This window comes from Arachis ipaensis, chromosome B04, assembly GCF_000816755.2.
Source record: "Arachis ipaensis cultivar K30076 chromosome B04, Araip1.1, whole genome shotgun sequence".
NCBI lineage: Eukaryota > Viridiplantae > Streptophyta > Magnoliopsida > Fabales > Fabaceae > Arachis > Arachis ipaensis.
In genome coordinates, this window is record NC_029788.2 from 121,706,084 (window position 1) to 121,728,112 (window position 22,029).

The following is a 22,029-nucleotide window of genomic DNA, read 5'->3' on the forward strand; positions in this document are numbered from 1 at the left end:
ATTCTTAAACAATAAATTTAGTCAATATATATGAAAAAATAATTAAAAAAATTTTGAACGGTCTTGACAATTGTCCAAAAAATAATAAGACTCCTAATAAAAAATCTATCAATCTAAATTAGAAATTAGCATATACGGATTAACAATTTAATGTGTCATGTAAATATGCTCTATTAATTTTAGAGAAAAATTATTAAAGAAAAAAAGACTAACCAAACTTATAGAGTTAAAAGATCAAAGAACGAAAAAGATTTTTTTGTTGGATCATGTATTATTGCATAATGATCTGTATTGTACATTTTTAACAAACGAAATAATTATACACTTTAGTCAATCTTATACATAGTTAAAATTTAGATAAAAAAATAAGCTTTTACAATGCACATTAAATATATTCTAGAATCACATAAGTATTTCTGAAGTTTTATACGTTCATGAAAATGGAAATTATACAATAAATTAATTATTTAGAATTTAGTTTAAACATAATACTCTATATTCAAATAAAATATGTTAAGATATTTATATCACGTGTTAAATATATATAATTAAGCTTTTATATGATACAACAAAAAAAAAACAACAAAGCCTTGTCTTAATACTAGGTGGGATTGACTACATGAATCAAACAACGTCATTGAACTCTGTCATATATCATGTCTACAAAGAGACCGTTTACATATAGATCTCGTTTGACCACCTCATAGATGGTCTTCTTAGGTCTTCCTCTGCCTTTCACTCCTTATCCATCTTCCATCTCATCCACCCTCCTGACTGAGTGTTCTGTCGGTCTTCTTCTCACATGTCCAAACCATCTGAGACGCGATTTTACCATCTTTTTCACAATGGGTGCTACTCCAACTCTCTCCCTTATATCTTTGTTCCTTATTTTATCCAATCGCGTATGACCACTCATCCATCTCAACATCTTATATCTGCTACACTCAGCTTATGTTCGTGCTCCCCTTTGGCCGCCCAACACTCCGTACCATAAAGCATAGTCTTATAGCAGTGCGATAGAATTTACCTTTAAGTTTTAAAGGCACTTTTTTTATCGCATACAAAACTAGATGCACTATACCATTTTGACCAACCTGTTTGGATCCTATGATTTACATCCTGTTTAATCTCTCCGTTATCCTGTATGATGCACCCAAGATACTTAAAACTTTTAACTTTTCGTAGGATGTTTTTTCCAATCTTCACATCTATATTAGGGTTTTCTCTTCTCAGATCGAACTTACATTCTATATATTCCGTCTTGCTATGGCTTATGCGCAGACCATATACTTCTAGAGCTTCTCTCCATAAGTCCAACTTCTTATTTAGGTCTTCCCTTGACTCTCTCATAAGGACGATATCATCGGCAAAAAGCATGCACCATGGCACAGGCTCTTGGATGTGCTCTGTGAGTACTTACAAGACTAATATGAAAATGTATGGACTTAAGGATGATTCCTGGTGTAATCTTATACCAATAGAAAATTCCTCTGTCACACCACCTTGAGTCTTCACACTAGTTGTGGCCCATCATACATGTCTTTAATTGGACGAATATATGCGATCCTTACTCTCCTCTTTTCTAAAATCTTCCATAAGACCTCCCTTGGCACCCTATCGTACGCTTTTTCCAAATCAATAAACACTATATGTAGATCCCTTTTATTAATACGATACCTCTCCATCATCCTTTTTAAAAAGTATATCGCTTCGGTGGTGGATTTGCCTGGCATAAATCCAAATTGGTTATCTGTTACTTGTGTCTCTTTTCTCAACCCCCATTCTATCACCCTTTCCCATAACTTCATGGTATGGCTCATGAGCTTGATCTCTCTATAGTTTCTGCAACTTTGTATATTCCCCTTATTCTTGTAGATAGGTACCAAGGTGCTCTTTCTTCACTCATCAGGCATCTTCTTTGATCTTAAAATTTCATTAAAAAGCTTGGTTAACCAGTTGATGCCTTTTCCTCCAAGGCCCTTCCAAACCTCAATCGGGATATTATCAGGTCCTACTGCCGTGCCATTTTTCATTTGCTTTAAAGCCTCTTTTACCTTGAAGTCTCGAATCCTTCGATAGTAGTCAAAGTTTTGATCTTCTTCCCTTGTGCATAACCGACCAAGGCTCGGAAGAGTCTTATGTCCTTCATTAAATAACTCGTAGAAGTAGCTCTTCCACCTTTCATTAATCTTCTCCTCTTGAGCCAGCACCTCTCCATCCTTATCTTTTATGCACTTAACCTGATCCAAATCTCTCGTTCTTCTTTCACGGCTCTTTGCGATTCTATATATACCTTTTTCTCTTTCTTTCGTGTCCAAAGACTGGTAGATACCCTCATATGCTCTTGTTCTTGCTTCACTTACAGCCACTTTTGTCTCTTTCTTAGACGCCTTATTTTTTTTTCCAATTATCTACATTGCGACATAAAGACCACTCTTTAAAGCACTCCCTTTTTTATCTTTATCTTTTCTTGTACACTCGCATTTCACCACCAGAACTCCTTGTCTCTTGGTCCTATTCCTTTAGATTCACCAAAACTTTCTTTTGCTGTTCTTCTAATAACTTCTGTCATCTACCTCCATATCTCTTCTGCGCTTCCATTCCTGTCTCACTTTGCCTCTTCTTCTACCCGTCTTAGAAAGCTTCTTTATTCCTCACCTTTCATCTGCCACCACCTCGTCCTTGGGTTTTTTCGTATGATGTCTTTTCCTCAAGTTTTGCTCAACGCGAAAATCCATGATGAGTATCCTATGTTGTGTTGTCAAACTCTCTCCCGAGATAATTTTACAATTAATGCAAAATTTTCGGTCGACTCTCCTCAACAAGAAGAAGTCAATTTGAGAGCTTATCAGGCCACTCTTAGAGGTTATAAGATGTTCGTCTCTCTTTTTAAAACATGTATTTGCGATGAGAAGGTCAAAGGTTGAGAAAAAGTCCAAAATAGTTTTACCCTCGGTATTGATCACCCCGAAACCATGGCCTCCGTGAATACTTCCATACCCAGTCACTTCTCTTCCAACATGGCCATTTAAATCTTCTTCTAAGAAAATCTTATCTCCCGAAGGTATGTCTTAGAAAACTCTCTAGATCCTCCTAAAACCTTATCTTGTGTTGTTCGTCCGAACCCACTTGCGGTGCATAGGCGCTAATCACATGAAAAGCACCTCCATCCACTACAAGTTTGATAGAGATGATCCGATCTCCCACCCTCTTGACATCCACTACGTCCTTCTTCCACTGCTTATCCATAATAATACCAACCCCATTCTTATTCTTCACCTTTCCTGTATACTAGAATTTGAAATCGGAAGTATCCAACTCCCTAGCCTTTGTACCAACCGATGTTAATTATCCTCTAATTTCAAAAAGGCATGGCAGTAATTGCCATTATTATTACTCTATGTTAATTAGAAAATTATTTATTCTAAAAATTTAAATTTAATCCTCTTTTAGACTTAAAGAGTACTTGTGCATAATTTTTTTTCTTTTGTTTTCGCCATATTTGAATTCTTTAAATTTGTTTTAGAAGAATAGGAGCAACAAATATTAAATTATAAATCTTTTAATCATAAAATTTCTTATACCATATCACAAAATCAGTTATTTAAAAAATTTAAGTTATTAGATAAAAACAAATAAGTGGTTATGCATCTAAAACTCTATACTAAAAATAAAAGGAAAAGCAAACAAACAAAATATAAACAAAATTAAATCACCAAAAAATATAGACAAAATGCTATATAGTCTATGAAATTGAAAAAAAAAATGAAATTAACATAGTATTAAACAAGGAAAAAGTATGAAAAAAAGTCTCCAACATTTGTAAGAAATTTAATTATAAGTTCATTTTGGCTAATTTGGTTGACCTAACCTGGTATTTGATGAGTATCTAGGTAATTCAAAATTTTTTAGTTAAAATGGCTAACACTCATTTTTTTATAATTAAAATAATAATTTATTGTTTCGTAAGAGTTGAGGTACCAAATATTAGGATATGTGGAGAAAAAATAGAGGAAGAAGTTTAGAAGATTATTTTCATACTACAAAAATAAAGAAAATTTAATGGATAACATTTTTTATTAACACTAGAAGTAAAATAAATGACCGCTAATATTATAAGAAAAACGTTAAATACCGTTAAATTTATTGGCAAAAAAAGAAAATAATTCGCTGGTAATAAGATTAATGTCAGATTAATTGTTTATCGTTAGATTTTGCTGTCCGCCGGTAACTTAGCTTGCAGTCTTCAAAATGCTTTTGGATATCTATCGTTTGTTAGGTTTTAGATGTTTCTATATCCGAAAGTGATGTGTTCTTCTTTATTATAATTAAAAAAAATTTTGGATAATCTTTTATAATGATTTTGTATGTTTCTTTTTGTTAAGTTTTTGGTGTTTTTTTTTTTTAATTTTTGTGGTTGTTTTTTATTATATAGTTTGGATATTTCTTTTTCTTATATTTTTAATTTTGATGTTTCTTTTTTTTATATTTTGAATGATTTTTTTGAATAATTTTAGATATTTTTTTCTTAATTTTCAGATGTTCTTTTTTTTCAATAATCTAACCGTTTGGTATTTTATTGACTTGGTATGATGATATATTTGAAGTTCTTTATAGTTGAAGGTTGTATATGTTGGTCACTGAATAGGAAGAGAAAAGTTTTTATAGAAAATGGAAGCGCCATATCAAAATGGAAGGATCAAATAACGTGGAATAAATATCTAACATGGTGATCAATATCAATTTTTCATATGAATTCTTGATGATCCCATGAAGTTTTTGTATTTATATATTATTTCGAATCAAACACATGTTTTCATCTAAAACAATCGTGTAAAGATGCATGAACATATATCGATGGTAAGACTAAGATCAAAATAATTAAAGCATTTATATATTAAATTAATAAAATTTGAATGTTTTTTAATATTATATATATTTTCATAATTATTGAAAAGATTACCGATTTGGAAGCGCATTAAATATTTGAATGTTGAATATTGACTTCATTTTATTTTACATATTATCAATCAAATAACTAAGGGATAAGTATTGTTTTGGTCCCTAATGTTTAGGGTCAGAATCGAAACTGTCCCCAACGTAATTTTTTATTTAGAATCGTCCTTAACGTTTTATTTCGTATTAAAATCGTCCTTTTTAATAAAATTTTTAATGTTCTTAATAAATTACCCATATTCTAATAAAAAAATTATAAAATTTAAAAAGAACGTAACCGTCGCGAGCCAGGGAGAGAGCTTCTGCTTCTGCACCGCTGCTCCTCACCGCGGCGTTCTCGCCACTGCTCCTCGCCGCCTCGTCGCCTCGCTGCTGCACCTTGCCGCTTCTGCTTCTTGCTTTGGCCTCTGTTTCTACTTCGTCTTCAGCTTCTTGCTCTTGTCTCTGCTTTCTGCTTCTGCTTGAGCTTCTACTTCTGCTTCTTTTGGGTCTGCTTTTGCTTCTACTTTTAATCTGATTTTGATTTGTTATTTTCTGATTTCATCGTTGTTGTGTGTTGATTTGGTTGTTGAATTTGATGTTGTTATTTCTGGATCTGAATAATGTTTTAATTGTTGGTGTTGTTGAATCTGATTATTAGTATTTGTTGAATCTGGATTTGAATAATGAATTTGTTCATTATAATCCCTAATTCCCTAATTTTTATTGTTGGTTTTGTTTTTGTTCTTATTTCTGGATTTCTGGATTGCTGTTGCTTTTTTTTTGTTTTTGAATTTCTTGTTTCTCTCTAATTTTTGTTCTTGTTCTTGTATTTGATTTCTTGGTAATTAAATTTATAGATTTTTTATTTTTGTAATTGAAGATGAATTTGTGTATTTTTAATTCTTGTAATTGGATTTGTTAACTGTATTTAAAAATTTGAAGTTTTGAGTTTTGTTAATGGAAGAAGAATTTGATCTTCTAGAAGAAGAAGAACAAGAAGAATGAAATGGTGGGAAAAAGGATATTTTTGTCATTTAAAAAAAATTATTTAAAAGGACGATTTTAAAATCAAATACAATATTAAAAATGACTCTAAATAAAAAATTACGTAAAGAATGATTTCGATTCTGACCCTAAACATTAGGGACCAAAACAATACTTATCTCTTATTAATTATAATACTACTAGTATTAAAAAATTATCATTTTATTTTACATATATTCTCAGTCCCTTCTCTCTTTGATGATAAAATATATGTTAATTGTAAAAAATAAACTTGTTATAACAAAAAAAATACACATTATTTGTTATCCAATAATTATTTTTAGAATAAAATAATAAATTTTGTGACAAATATCTGTTAAAAATATAATTATTTTAATTTTTTTATCAACTTAAACTTTATTTTAAGATAAGTATAGTTTTATAACATAGTATTCAAAAGAGGTATCCATACATAATGAAACGAAAATATACATTTTTTTTGGAACTGTTATATTGTACACAGTATGAAAAGTACAAGTATAGAAACACACCATTGTAACATAAACAATAGATCTCACTTTTCACTTAACTATAACCAAAACATATGAAATATCATTGTAAAATACATAATTTAGATTTCATTTATTTTCACCTAAGTTCACCATAACATTTAAGGATGGCGTAAAGAAGAATGCTAGACGACCAACATAATTTATTGTTTTTGACCAACAGTTAACCATCAATATTTAAAAATGTGGATTAAAAATTATATTATTGGATTATTACTTATTACACTAAAGAAACTGGCAGGAAAGCTAAAAGTGATGGCTAAAAACAACAAAATGGTGCTTGAACATTTCTCTAGGATAAAGCCCTAAAACCAATGGTAGAGCTTGCAAGGGAAAATAAACTTCTGCAATAGCAGCACCCACAATGCAGAAATTCGATTTGTTTTCATTATTGCCACCATGAATTCCCAAAAGCTGTCATGATTGCATACATATGGTATACCGCACTTGGAAAAAACACCTTATTTCTTTTGAAAAGTGGTATTTCTTCACGGTGTATAGCAATAACAAAATCAAAAATAATCTAATCCTTTAGTATTTTATTGATGTGATATGATGATCTATTTGGAGATCATATAGTTGAATGTTGTAGATGTTGGTAGGTCTGAGAATGAAGATAGGAAGAGAAATTTTTTTTATCGAAAATGGAAGCGCCATATGGAAATGGAAGAATCAATTAATATGGAAAAAATATCTAACATGGTGATCAATATTTTTCATATGAACTCTTGATGATCCATGGAAGGATTTGTATTTATATATGCATTTCGGATAAAAAATATCGTGTTTTTATCTAAAAAAATTGTGCAAAGATGCATGAATGTGTATTAATGGTAAAATTTAAATAATTAAAGCATTCATACATTAAATTAATAAAATTGAAAATGTTTCTAATATTATAAATATTCTAATAATTAATGAGAAGATTACTAATTTGGAAACGCATTAAATATTTCAACGTTGAATACTGACTTTATTTTACATATTATCAATCAAATAATTGATGATAATTGTTCTGGTATCCTTTTGAAATTAGAGAATAAATTACTTTTTAGAGAAAATTTCACTCTCTTTTTCTGAGAAATATTAAAATGATACTATCTTTTCTTTTATTTGTAAAATGTACATTATCTTTTCTTATAATTTTTAAAAAACCTTCTCTTTAATCCATTTTAAATTTTTTATTTGTATTAACTAATGTTAACTTGATCTATTTTTAAGAAAAAATAAATTATTTTTTACAAAAATATTCTTTAACAAAAATTTTATTTTTTTATCATTAAATTTTGCTTACCAAAATACCCTTTAATAAATTATTTATTTATTGATTAAATTGTATTTTTACCAAAATATTTTTAAAAAATTTAATAATTAAATTAATTTTTTTAAGATACCTTTTGATAATTTTTTAATTATTAAATTGTGATTTTATCAAAATTTTCATTAACAATTATTTTTATCTGAAAAATATCTTAAAAAAATAATTTAATTATTAATTTTTTTAAATATTTTGGTAAAAATATAATTTATTAAAGAGTATTTTGGTAAGTAAAATTTAATTACAAAAAAATAAAATTTTGCTAAAGGGTATTTTTGTAAAAAATAATTTATTTTTTCTTAAAAAATGGATAAAGTTAACATTAGTTAACACAAAAAGTTTTAAATGAATTAAAGAGGAGATTTTTTAAAAGTTATAAGGGAGGAGAATATACATTTTACAAATAAAGAGGAGGAGAATGTCATTTTAGCATCTCTCAAGAAAGGAGAGTGGAATTTTCTCTATTTTTTTATCATGTATTATTGTATACTAGGTTTACTTTGTGTATTTACTATAACAAAAACCACTTTTAGTAGTAATAACATAAGGGTAGTTATATATCTTATTTAACTTATATTTTTGCGACAATTATATATTTATCGTTATTACTATATATTATAATAGCAATTATATACTGTTTACAATTATTAAAAAGATTTTTATCGACAATTGTATAATTATCACTATAATTTTTAATAACAAAACATAAAACAGCTTTTTTTATAGCCGCTAAAAATAAAATAAATGACCACTAAAAATAATTTTTCTAATAATGATTTAACATATGAAATAATTATACATATAATCAATCTAACACGCACCTAGTTTTTAAATCACACAATAAATATACTTTAGGACACTGCACACACTCCACGTTAGTAATGCGCCGTACCAACTGTAAGACCCAGAATATTTGAAAAGTCTTATTATGATCAAGTCTCAAATCCTACAGTTATTTATAGCCTTAATTTCAGGGATTATTTTATTAAAGATAATTAAGGCAAGTTTTGATTTATTGGATTTGAGATAAGTTATGATTATTATCCAATTTTATAATTATTAGATTATTTTCTATATTTAAAGTATAAGGTTGATAGTTATGAAATAATAAGGATTTTATATGATTTGGATTAGATAAATAATATTTTAAATATTATTATTACTGCTATTTTGGAAAATGAAGAAATTAAGTATACTATTTCTAATTTTTAGATTTGGGCATTTTATTGAAAATAATTTGTGAAATTGGTGAGCAAATAGTATTTTCTATATATAATTAGTGTTGGATTTAATTTGGGTTTCAATTACTATATTATTCCCAATTTTAAGTGAAATTACCAATTTACCCCTAACCCTAAAACCCTAACCCATGACCCGGTAACCCATTGTTTTCCCCGTGCCCCAGCTGCAGCCGAAACCCCCTTCTTCCTAACTCAGCAGCAGCGTTTCTTTTCCATGATGGAAAAGGAAAACAGAAATAGAAAAGAAGATGAGGGGGAATCAGAAGCACAACACCCACGGCGCACGATGTCCGAAGGAGAAGAAGAGGAGAGGAGAAAGGAGGCCGCGCCGGCACGTCGGGCTTCATCACTGCCGTCGCGTCGCCGTCACTGGCCCTACGAGTGGCCATCCGCACTGCTGCCGCCGTTCCGCGACAAGAGGATGTTCGCAGAGGGTAGCGTCGGAGAGAGGGAGAGGCTGAGCGTGGGGCTTTCGCCGTCCTCCTCGTCGCGGACTAGCTCGCCGCCGCCGCTGTGATGCTCGCGCTGTCGTCCTCCTCACCGTGGAATCTGAGTCCTCGTCATCCACGGAGGGCCAAAGAGAGAAGCTCGAATAGGAGAGAGAGAGAGATCGGCGGAAGGGGGATCTTGTTCTGCAGTAGTGCCTCCGCCGTCGCGGGTCCTCCGCTGCCCTTCCACCATCGCCGAAGTCCTCCATCACCGTGGCTTGCTGTTCGAAGCTGCTGCCTCGCCACTACTGGAGGTCTGCCCCGATCCGGTTTGAAGGAGAGGACGCCATTGAGTGGAGGAAACGCCTCTGTCACGCTCCTCGGTCACTGGTGGTGGAGCCGCGTCGCCGTCACCCCTGGGTTGCTGTTCTTACCACCGCTGCTAAAACCACCGCCGAGGCTTTTACTGTTTCTGCTGCCAGAGAATGCAGCTTAGCCATCGGAAAACCACTGCCGGTAAGGGTCCTTGCATTTGGTCTTCATTCCTTTCTATTCATGGGTCTTTATCGTCATGACGTTGTTGTGCAGTCGCGGTTGTCGGAGTCTTATATTGCCGCTGCCGCATGAGGTGGCTGACGGAGCCGCTACCAGGTTGATATGGAGCTGCGGCTGTTTTGTTAATTCAGTGAGTATTTTACGTTTCGAAACCTCCGCGTTAATGTCTTGTTATGTATATTAAGGTCTTGCGGTATTATTGTGTTAGGAGTTAGAATCCGGTTTGCTTATGCCGCTTGTAGCTGTTTCTGATTTTGAGGGTAACAAGTAGAGCCGAGGTTTTGTTTGCCGGTGATTTCGAGTTGAGGACAAAAAGGACTCTGTGAGGCGTTTGGGTTATGGAATTGCGTTTTGAGGTAGGGGCGCTTTCCAAAAACTGTGTTTTATGTATTGGAATTATTACATATGGATACTGATGTGAGATATTGTGTATTTGGTGATTGTATCTGCCTTATGTATTATTTGATTGACTCGAATGATTATGGATGTTGATTTGGCTGAATTGTTGTGCGGCTTGTGAAATATAATGTTTTGAAGTTGATTCTTTAAAGCTTTGAAATCGAGTTTAATCCATTGAGGATTGATTTGAGTTAATTTTCTTGGGAATGTGAAAAATAGAATGTACTCTTGAATTCAGCCTGGTTTACTTTAATTGACTTGGTTTTGGACAAATGATTTATTGCTGAACCGATTCTTTAAAGTTTTGGAAATGAGTTAAATCGGTTGATATTGAGTTGATTTTGAAATGGTTTCCTTGAGATACGCCACCGAGGCAATTGTTGGATTTAGCTTGCTTTGAATTGATTTCTGGTTTTGAGCTGTTGAAAAGGAATGAGGAATGGTTTAGTTGGGACCCGAACCGGGTGGCAAAAGTCCAAGTTTTAAGGGAGGTGCTGCCGAAATTTCTACAAAATCCTACTCTTGTTTGTAAAGTTATTTAAAAAGGGTTGGATTTGAGAAATTGTATTATTTGATTTATTAAGAGAATATTTATGTTTTCAAGCTTAATTTATTTAATGAACTTTATGCGTTGAATTCGGCCCATTTAGAAATGAACTATTTTTACCGTTTGAATCACTGAAGGAAAGAATGATGCTCTAATATTGATTTCAATATAAAAAGGGTCTTTTAATGATTTCAAAGGAATCTAGACTTTTGATTGAGTAATTAAGTTTGAGGCATTTTGGAAGAGTTAGAAAAATGGATTCCAAAAAGAAACCTGAAGGTGATTTGATTCAAATGGACCGGTTCCGTTTCAAATGAGTTGATTTTTGGACCGGGTTGGAACTTGTGATTTTGAATGGCCGGTTTTATAGTAAATTCAGTTTTATTTACTTGAACCGAGAATCTATGATTTAAGAGTTTCAATGAATTTTAAGGAATTGATATAGGTTGACCTTCCCTAGAGACTTGGGACTTTGCCGAGAAACTTTTGTTATAAAATCCCATTGTTGTATGGGTGATTTTGAATACTTTGAAATAAATCCTTAACTTGCCATGGTTTTGGAAGTTTTGGAAAGAGGATGCCGAGAGTGGCTTTGTTTTGAAAAGGGAACTCACTTTTAGAAAATTTGGCTTATGAGCCTGAGGTGATTTGAGAAATGAGATCTTTAAAGCCAAGGCTGAAAAGAGTTGAAATTTGACTTTTAAAGTGAATGAATTGAGAAAAGTGATTTATGGCTTAAATGCCGATTTATGAAGTTGATGATGTCGAACGTCGGAAGTGCTATTTTGTTATGAGCCGGAATGGCTGTGTATGCTATTGAACTATGGCTGATTGCCGAATGAGTTGTGAGCCGTATGGCTGATTATGAATTATGAACTTAAGCCGAAGGGCTGTATTTATTGATAAATTGGCTGGTTCTGGATTGAACCGTGAGCCGGATGGCTGAGATGGATGGTGATCCATGGTTGAGTACAAATGCATGTATGCAATCAAATGAATGGTGAATTTAAGCCGGATGGCTGAGATGAATGTTGTATGCGAGTATGCTTGTGTTTTCTCTCTGGTTGTAAGGGTGACAGGGCACCGATACCCTCTAATGGCGACAGGGCGCAGATACCCTCTAATGGCGACAGGGCGCAGATACCCTCTAATGGCGACAGGGCGCAGATACCCTCTAATGATAATAAAGCGCAACAGAGAGACTGTGTCCGGGTTAGCTACCGGACACGTCGGGTTGGCTTGGTAACCGACAGATGATATCATCAGCCACTAGGACAGGCATGCATCATATGCATCTATGTGACATTGTTTGGGTGTGCATATTATACTTGGTTTGCCTATGTGAATAATTGCTAATTGTTCTATTTGCAATAACTGTTTGTTTGTGCTTGCATCTTCCTATTTGTGTTTGCTATTGGGACTCTGTTGGACTGTGGTGATTGGTTGATGGTAGGACTGTTTGGGGCCTAGGGCCGTGGTTGAAATGAGATGAACCGATGGTTGATTTCGGTTTTTGTGTTTCTAGTTTGGAATAAAATATGAATGGCTGTTTTGGTTCAGCATAGATAAACCGTTTTGAAAGGCTTTTGAGTTTTTGAGAATTGAATGGTTCCTCTTTCAGAAAAGATTTCCGACTTTATTTTTATTGTAAACCGTTGTTTTTGAAAAGAGGCATAAGACGGTTATTAATCACTGGTACGGTTTATCTTCATGTATCCTATTACAGTAATTCCCAAAAACCCTCTACTGAGAACCCTTTCGAGGATGATGTTCTCACCCCCTACATTTTTCCCCTTTCAGGATATGGGCGCAGAAGTCACGAAGAGTTTATTTAATTGTTGTTGTGATGCTCTATATTGTTTTAGTTATGGTTTATTGTACCCTCGCCTTTACCTCGATATAATCTGTAAGAGGGATAGGAATTGTATTGGTTAATGTCTGTAATATTATTTATATATTTGTATGTGTATATATATGGATGTACTCTTTATGAGTTTCTGTAAGTTGTATGGTATGTATGGACGTACGTTGTATGTTATCGAACAAAAGTACTTTTGGGAGCGGTATTGTGGTTTAAAGTTTCAAACAGGCTCATATTTTAGTATTAAATAGTATAAGTGTCGTCGTAATGTCCGAGCTATCAGAGTCGCACAGCCGGAAGTGTGAGCTTTGGTAGTTAGGGTGTTACACCAACGACTCATGCTTGATGGTTAATCAGAAATGGCCAGATGGCCTAGCCATTGGTAAATTGCATGGTCATTGATAGAGTTTGGAACTGATCAAGATTATCTCAATTCTTGATTTTCGTGCTCATACGTCAGACTCAGTTGTATACAATGGATCCGTTGGTCCAACCACATTTCGGCCCTTAACTTCTTCCCCATACTCTGCTTCCTACCCAGCCTCTACTTTCTCCTCAGATTTTAAAAAGGAGCTTAATTACCAAAACGTATTGAATCCAAAATAGATTTTCTTCCATGATTTTGAGAAGGGATTCATTATCAAAATATATTGAATCCAGATTAGATTTTCATCTAGATCAGCTTATATATTAAATTCTAGATGGTTGATATGTAACGATTCTATCACTGGATTTGTCAATTGAGCATTTATAATTAATCCCTAGCATCAAATTTAACAAGTCAATATATTTTTTGGAGAATAAATAATTTTTTACTTCGAAAGACTTGAGCTTTAGCAATTTTAATTGGCCAATTTTATGGTGTCTATGAGTTGGTGCCTAAATTTTGCCTAATTTATCTTTTGTAGTAAGTTTTGATTTTTTAAAAATTTCTTTTGTAATAAGTTTTGATTTTTTTAAAATTATTTATTTTTATATATTTTAAATTAAATATTAATTTTTAACTTTTTTTGGTAAGTAGGCACCATTTTTTAGGTACTATAGCATTCACCTTAAATATGCCAAAATAAACTGTCACGGTCTAAAATGAGCTATGACTTGTGCTTAGAAAAATTGTCCCCTAACAAACTTAACAAATTTGGATATAAGTCGAATAAGAAAGTTACAAATACTTTTAATAAATTTACAAATACTAGAAAGAATAGTTACACATTATTTTAACAAAAAGCATAAAATAGATAATATGGTTAGATTATGCGTATGATATACAGAGCATATGACATCTAGAAACTCAATAAAAAAAAATAGGTATCAATTGCAGATCATTACTCTTGAATAGAAGGGCTCACATATTTAAGTATTTTTTTCTAAAAATAATTTAAAAAAACGGAATGAGTTTTGCAATTCAGTAACTAGACAATATATTTATAATCCACATGAAACCATATAAACATTATTATCAAAGTAATTTTTAATTAGAAAATAGTAGTTGATACTAATTAGTGAATCAGTAAAGGAGTTCTCAATACATAAATCAAATCGAATTATCCACTATGGGTGGCTCCACCTCTAAGGGTAGTCTTTTTCTCTCATGTGTCCATATAGAATAACAGATCCAACGTGTGACCTATACGTTGGACTAACAACGCATCTGCTAGCTGAATTATGGGAAATAATTTATTGTTCAAAATTATGAGTATTAAAGGAAAAAAATAAAGCCTAAAATTTTGTCCGAAATAATTATGGGAAAAAAATTATTGTTGAAAATTGAATTTTATTTTATTATTGTCTAATAATGTCAATTTAGTTTATAAAAAAATTAGCCATCAAATCAAGTATCAAATAAATATATTTGTTGTTTAAAATTAACTTTTTTAATAGATTTTGGTGTAGGTTATAAAAAGTAGTTTCAAATTCAGCTAAGTTTGGTCCCAAAATTTTTGTCAAACATTTTTTGGTGGCACAAAATTTTTTTAAACAAATTAGTAACAGGTTTAAGGCAAATATTAAAATTTGTTTGTATTTCATTTGAACATGCATAATAACTTTACATAGATTTGAGGCTTGTTTTTAAAAAGTCAATTCTATTATAAATTTGTATATAATCAGCCTCAAATTTTTTTACTATATTAATTTTAACTATTTTTTAAAATAATCCAAAATATTTTGCACATATTTATTTAGTACAAAAATAACAATCTATGTAAATTTCGTGTAAATGCACATAAGTGATTTACACGGATTTTATATTTATGTTAAAAAATTTTAACATTTAATATAAAAAGATGTTTTTCTTTTGTAGAAGAGAAAGTATAGGTAACGAATATGTATAACAAATTTGAACAACTTTTTAAAAATCTTATTTTGAAATTCCCAAAAGTAAGGACTAGGTTCAAAAACACGCGCCATCCAACCTCAACCCTTAGCGTGATCTTTCCCTCCAATTGCTCTTCCACGCGATGTCGTTACCTCCCTTTGCAATTCCTTCCGAGCACCCTCAAGGTCCATCGCCGCTCGTGCGCCGCCGCATCCTCCCCCAACTCTTCTCTCAGCGGCATCACGCCCCTCCCCCTCCAACCATGATCGTCGTGGCGCTGCGCCTTTCCATGCAACACCTCGTCCCATGACGCGCAGGCCTTACCCTACAATTCCTCGTGTCGTGATGTGCGCCTCCTCAGCAATTCCTTGTACCGCGGCCTTCCCCTGCAAGTTATTGTCCTGCATATTCATTAATCAATATTCATAAAAAATAATAACAATCTAACAATATCTCCATCCCTCTGTTAGTTTTTATTTGTGAAACCATGGCTTTCAACGACAAAAAAGAGCTTCATGTTCAGTTGGTGCTGTTTTCAGTGCAAGGCCACATCAACCCACTTCCCAGTTCAGCAAAAGCCTCTTAACGAGATGCCTTGACATCAAACTCGTCACTCCCAGACCTTCTTCTAAGTTTTGAATGATTCTTTGTACTAATTTTTTATATTCCTTTCTCCTAGATTTCAGATGCATTTTTGTTATATGTTTTGGATGTTTCTTTTTCTTATATTTTGGATGTTTATTCTTTTTAGGTTTTGGATTCTTTAATAGTTTTAGATGATTCTTTTCTTAGTTTTTGGATACTCATTTTTTAATAATTTTAAATGTCTCGTTTTGTTAGGCTTTGGATATCTCTCTTTTGTTAGGTTTTGGATATTTCTATATCCGAAAATGATACGTTCTTCTTTACTATAATTGAAAAGATTTGGATAATCTTTTACAACAATTTTGGATGTTTCTTTTTGTTAGTTTCAGATGTTTCTTTTATTTTTTGTTTTTTTTTTATGTTATATGTAACGACCAAACTCCTAACTCATCATGATCGTACTAAAGGTAAGGTGTTACTGACCTATTTTTCTTTATTATCATTTTAATACGAAGCCTTTATATCGATGTCGCATTTCAGTTTTAAGAAAACTCCAGAAAAATTTTTGCTTTTATTCTTTAAAGTCATATATCAAAGATCTTCAAGTAATAATAATCACATAAATATTAATAATAATAAATATTACACCAGTGAAATCAAATGAAACTCAGGTATAATACCTATCCCTCTGTATAAAATAAAATCTTAAGCAACAAGAGCAAGGGGACTCTATGAAGGCAATTAGGTTTAGAAAACATAATTCACTATCTGTCTGCAGCTTCACACTGATTCTTCAAGCTTGTGACATTGAAAGGGGTGAAAATTTTGGGGTGAGAACTAAACCACTCGTTCTCAGTAGAGGTCGAGAATGCCATAAAAGTAAAGAATAAATGCATATAGCTCTCTTATCTTTCAAGAATAATCTCCTTTACTAAACATTTAAAATTCTAAGTTCTTACTTTAAATGATTTAGCAGTTTTCTTTCAAATCACATTTCTTTAAAGTAATTTTCAGTTACATTAATCTATCCTCAATCACCTCAGTTCACAGTCATTTTTATAAACCAACAAGCACAAGCAACATACACAATACAAACATACAAGTATTTCATACAAATGCACATGATGAATGTCTATTCCTATTCAGGCCATGAGCTCACGCGTCAGTTCGTTGTCTGATACCCGATAATGGTCCTGAGATAGGCGTTACGTATTTCCATCCCTATCTTAGCCAACGCCCTTCCATGAGCATTACATATTGCCATCCTCATGGGGAGCCTTCCTTCTGATCTCAAGTGGGCATTACATATCGCTGTCCCACCTGAGCCTTATCCTTTGGGTCTCAAGTGAGCATCCCCATTGAGTCTCATGCACAATATCTCAAGTAAGCGTTATATTTTTCCTTTCTCATGAGATTGTGCTCAAAATCAGATTATTTGATTCAAATTATTCAATCTTCCTCAAACTTTATTCCTCAAACCTTATTTCTTTAGAAGTTAACCTTAATCTTCAAACCTTTCATGTCCTTATCTTTATCCTTTTTATTAATTTTTTTCTTAACCTTTTTCTTTAACCTTTTTCTTAACTTTATCTTTTCTTTATGGATACCCTTAACCTTATATATTTCCTTAAACTTTTCCTTATCTTCCTTAAGCATTCTTTCAATCCATTCTCAAGTACTTTCAAAATTTAACCTTAACACCCTAAAAGAATATCCAATTTTCAAACTTATGACTATCAATAGCCAGCATTAATCCAGTATTTAAATATCCATTTCAATTTAGTAACCAAAATAATATTATCAATATAATCAAAATTTACAGCAAGAACTCATTCTCAATAATCAAAAAATTAGACACAAATAAACCATCATTGCAATAATTCCAAACCAAACACAAACTCAACTCAACTCAATTCATCAATTAACTATACAAAACAATTAGAAATTATTTGCAGTTATTCATCAGGTTTCTTGGCATTCATAATTTAAAATGGTTGATTTTAAAATAAATCCCCTACCTCAAGAAATCAAGTTAAGCCCGCAGCGATTTTAACGCAGTAAATGTAAACCTCGCAAAATTAGCAAATAATTAATCATTAAATTAATTTTTAATAAAATAAATTAGAAATATAAATTTTATAGTAAAATAAGATAGAGCTAATTAAAACAAGAATTTTGACGCTAATTTCAAAAGAATTTGACCCAAAATTAGACCGAACGGACCGAACCGATCGAACCGGACCCGTGGGCCCAACTAGCTCATTAAATAAAATTAGCTGAAGCTCATTCTTCCCATTTTTGCATGCAAAATGCACTGGAAGCAAGCAAACAAGGGGAAGAACACCTTAAGTTCCAAAATCCTTGATTTCATTCAAATCCACGTAACTTTTGATCCGGAGCTCTGATCTTCGCACCGTTTACGGCCACGCGTCCGCAGCGTCGAGCTCTACAAAGCCCAGAACATTGTAAGGTAAAAAAGTCACATTTTATTCCTCAATTTCCTTATTTCCAGTTTCGAATTTCTTGGGCTTTGGTGTTGAGATTTTGTATGATTTCGGTGTTTAGGATCGAATTAACTTGGTGGAATTGCCGAGTCTTGTCCCAATTTCCCATTGGTAAGGTGAGAATCCTAGAACCCTAACTAATTCATTGATTAAGTATTTTGGGTATAAATATGTTATATATGTGTTAGGTGTGTATGTATGTATGATATGAAGTCTTTGGAGCCATTAGAAGCTTGATTGGAACTTGGTTGGTGATAGAGTTGGATTGTGGTGTTGAGGGTTTGCTCTCCGCTTAAGTGGGTGCCTTGGGAAATACGTGAAAATTGGCCAATTAATGGTTTAGATTTCACGTATTTGATATATAATGTTCTGTGAAAACTTAGGCTAGATGACCATAGGATAGGTTGGATGTATGATTGTGCTTAATGTTTAGTAAAACTTATGGAGGATGCTGAATGAGTGTGAGAAAGGGAATGATGACTATTTCTTATGGTTGATGGTGATTTAGTGAGGATTTATGAATATGAAATTGTTATTGTTGTTTCATTGATATCTCATGATTGCTTTGGATATGATTGATTGGTTTTTGAGTAGTTAAATGATGTGTTGTATGTTATGGGAAGAATGAGGGTGTGGAGAAGGTAATTTGGATTGTTTTGGTGTTATGGGAAACCTTGGAATTGTTTGTGAAAATCTTTTTTTGGTAAAAAATTGAGGTTGAGGTTTTTGGTGTAGAAACTGATTTTTGGGCCGAACTTCGGCGAGCCATAACTCGGCTTCCAAACCCCCAAATTATTTCAAATTTATTTCATATGAAAGTGGGGTTCGTGAAGTCTATGCCGTTCGAAGAAAGGATTAAAAATGTTTTAAAAAAAATTTATGCGCGTCGGAAGTTTGGTACTGAAAAGGTGAAAATTCTGCAACTTAAGCATTTTCTCATTTCTGCATAACTCGAGTACGCGAGCCACCACATGCGACGCGACCAATTCCTACGGGTTGGGCATCTCGCGTACGCGGGCAAGTGGGATGCGTACGCGAGCAATGGGAAATCAGCCCTTGCGTACGCGAGTAAGTTGCTTGCATACGCGAACCCTATATTTTCAGCAATCAAGTTTTGGTGATTTAAAGCTACATTTCGAACCTCTAAACCTCTGTTTTTACCTTTTAAGCCCTAGAACATAATGATAGGCCTAGTAATAAGTTGAAGTTAGGAAATGGAAGTAACTTGGGGATGAAGAAATTTTAAGAAGTGATGTTTTAGGTATGAGGAGGTAGGGTGAATATGTATAAGTATATATATACTACTTAAATTATGCAATTGGCTAACGAAAAGAATGAATGTTACATTATCTGAGTACTCTTTCTCGAAAGTGCGACCCCAAGAGATGGTGGAAGGTGAGGATCCCCTTCCTTGTTCCTCCTGGTATTGTAAAATCGCCCCCAGTGAGATGGTGGGAGGTTAGGATCCCCTCTTTTGTTCCTCTTGGGCATATGAGAACGTACCTCCTGGGTTGGTTAGTATAGAGGCTCCCCGGTCAGACGCAAGGGTTGTGGTTTCGCTCCACTTGCTCCGGGTTATGATAAGTTATATATAAAAGTGAAATTATATGAATGAATGGCTATGAAATGTTTATAAATGAATGATAAATGATTATCTAAGATACGAGTTTCCCTGGGTAACGTACCGTGGCTTGCCACCACGTATTCCAGGTTGAAACTCGATACTCTGTTGACCCTACCTCGTAAGGGTGACTGGGCACGTATAAATTCCCGGGAATGGTTATCCCCCATTGAGTAAAGTTATATATATATATATATATATATATATATATATATATATATATATATATATATATATATATATATATATATATATATATATATATATATATATATATATGAATGTATGAATTATGAATGAAAAGAGAAAAAGCTATGCATAGACTCATGGAGATGCGCGACGGGGGACAGTCCAAGGGTTTAGCAAACCAGACTTGTCGGGTTGGCTTGATAACCAACAGATGAGCCTCATCAGCCATAGGACAGGCATACATTATGTGCATATTGTTTGAATTGTTTGATTGTGCATTAACTAGGAATGCCTAACTGCTTATAACATGCTAGTTGTTACACTTGCTATTTGTACTATTTGTATTATACTTGTGTCTGCCTTTGTTTAATTGTTTGTCTTTGTAATATCATCGGAGATGGAGGAATGGAGGAAAGGTGGAGAGATTTAGGATTCTAGTTCAGTTTTAGTTAGATTTTAAGAAATCGGTTTAGTTTAGAAAGCCTTAGAGAACCACCCTGATCTATGGTTTCTGTTTTAGCTCTCTAAGTTTTATAATATGAGTGTTGGCGTTCTAGGATTGCCTCTGGCATTTTCAGGACCTTATATCTTATATGCGTGGCACCTTTACCATGCTGAGAACCTCTGGTTCTCATTCCATACTATGTTATTGTTTTTCAGATGCATGTCGAGAGGCACTTCGCTAGGCGTCTGGAGCTTTTGCAGCGAAGTGGTTTCTTTTGGGGTTTCTTTTGATCTTTTGATATATGTATATATAGATTCTCCTCTGATATACTTGTTTATTTTGCTCTTCTTAGAGGATTATAGAGAACTAGGGTTTTATATATGTATTTTGGATATCGGGCTATGTTTATATGTATGTAAATATTCTCCGGCCAGCCTTAGCTTCGCAGGCTGAGTTAGGAGCTTGTTATTTTGTACCTTTTACCCTATATTCCTACCTTCCATTTAATTATACTCATGAACTCTAGTTTCTTCGTACGCAAGTAATCACATTTCCTGAGCATTGCGCTTTTATTTTTGCGATTTTTGTTTTATCCGTGTTTCAAGGCTCCTCGTATACTGTACACTTTTCCATATATATACATATATATATATAATTTTATTTTTAGAGGTCGTAGCGCCTTGCTACCTCTGTTTTACATCCTAGGTGTAAAGCACTGTGTGGTAGGGTGTTACAGTAAACCCTCTTTTCATGTTAATCTGCAGCAGCGGCAGCAATCACAAAAATTTCCAAGCGACCACAACCGCATTATCCAAAACTACAACAACCACAACAGCTTTAATCACAGCATGAAATTACCGCAACTCAACCCTAAGACATTAACATCGTGAAATCTCAATAAACATACAACGAAGTAGTAATAGCTAGGGCTTTCAAGCATGAAAACTTACTGCAACAAAAGAACGAAGCAGCAACGACCTCTAAACCGATTTAGTGGCAGCTCTGGCAACTACCTCTAGTGACGGCAGCAACCAAAATCTCCGTTGGTGGATTTTCGACTACCAGAGGCGCAGTGATGCGGCTATAATGGCAAGCAATGACAACAATATTCCCAGAAGTTAAAGGAAATGGAAATTAGAAGGAAGAATGCCCTTACCAGTGGGGACTCCACAAGGGCAGTGCCTAGAAGCACGGCGACGCAACTCAGTGACGAACTCCGTCGGAGCTCCCTTTCTCTCTCTTCGAAATCCCTCTCCATGCGCACTGTCACAGCAGCGATTCACAACCCCAGCAAAGATGACTATGACGACGACGAAGCAACTCCATAGTGGTGACGATGTAGGACGCGGTAGCGACAAAGATGAAGCTTTCTTCTCTGCATCTTTGGCTTGCGCATCGTCATCTCCCGCACGCGATAGCTCTGGTCCTCCTCCACTCGGTGGCACGACGGTGGCGATGGCCCCGAGCAGAAATGACGACGGCTTGGCAGCTCTCTCCTCCCTCTTCTCCCTTTCTTCTTCTTCTCCGT

General features: G+C 33.7%; 1 long non-coding RNA gene across 1 annotated transcript in view; it reads left to right on the plus strand.

Annotated features, from left to right (window-relative positions):
- LOC110271297 overlaps window positions 1–22,029 on the plus strand; it is a 33,496-nt gene that overhangs the window by 3,245 nt on the left and 8,222 nt on the right. The window contains exon 2 of the long non-coding RNA XR_002361864.1: window positions 10,307–10,389. This is a non-coding gene — a long non-coding RNA (uncharacterized LOC110271297). The remainder of the gene's footprint in view (window positions 1–10,306; window positions 10,390–22,029) is intronic.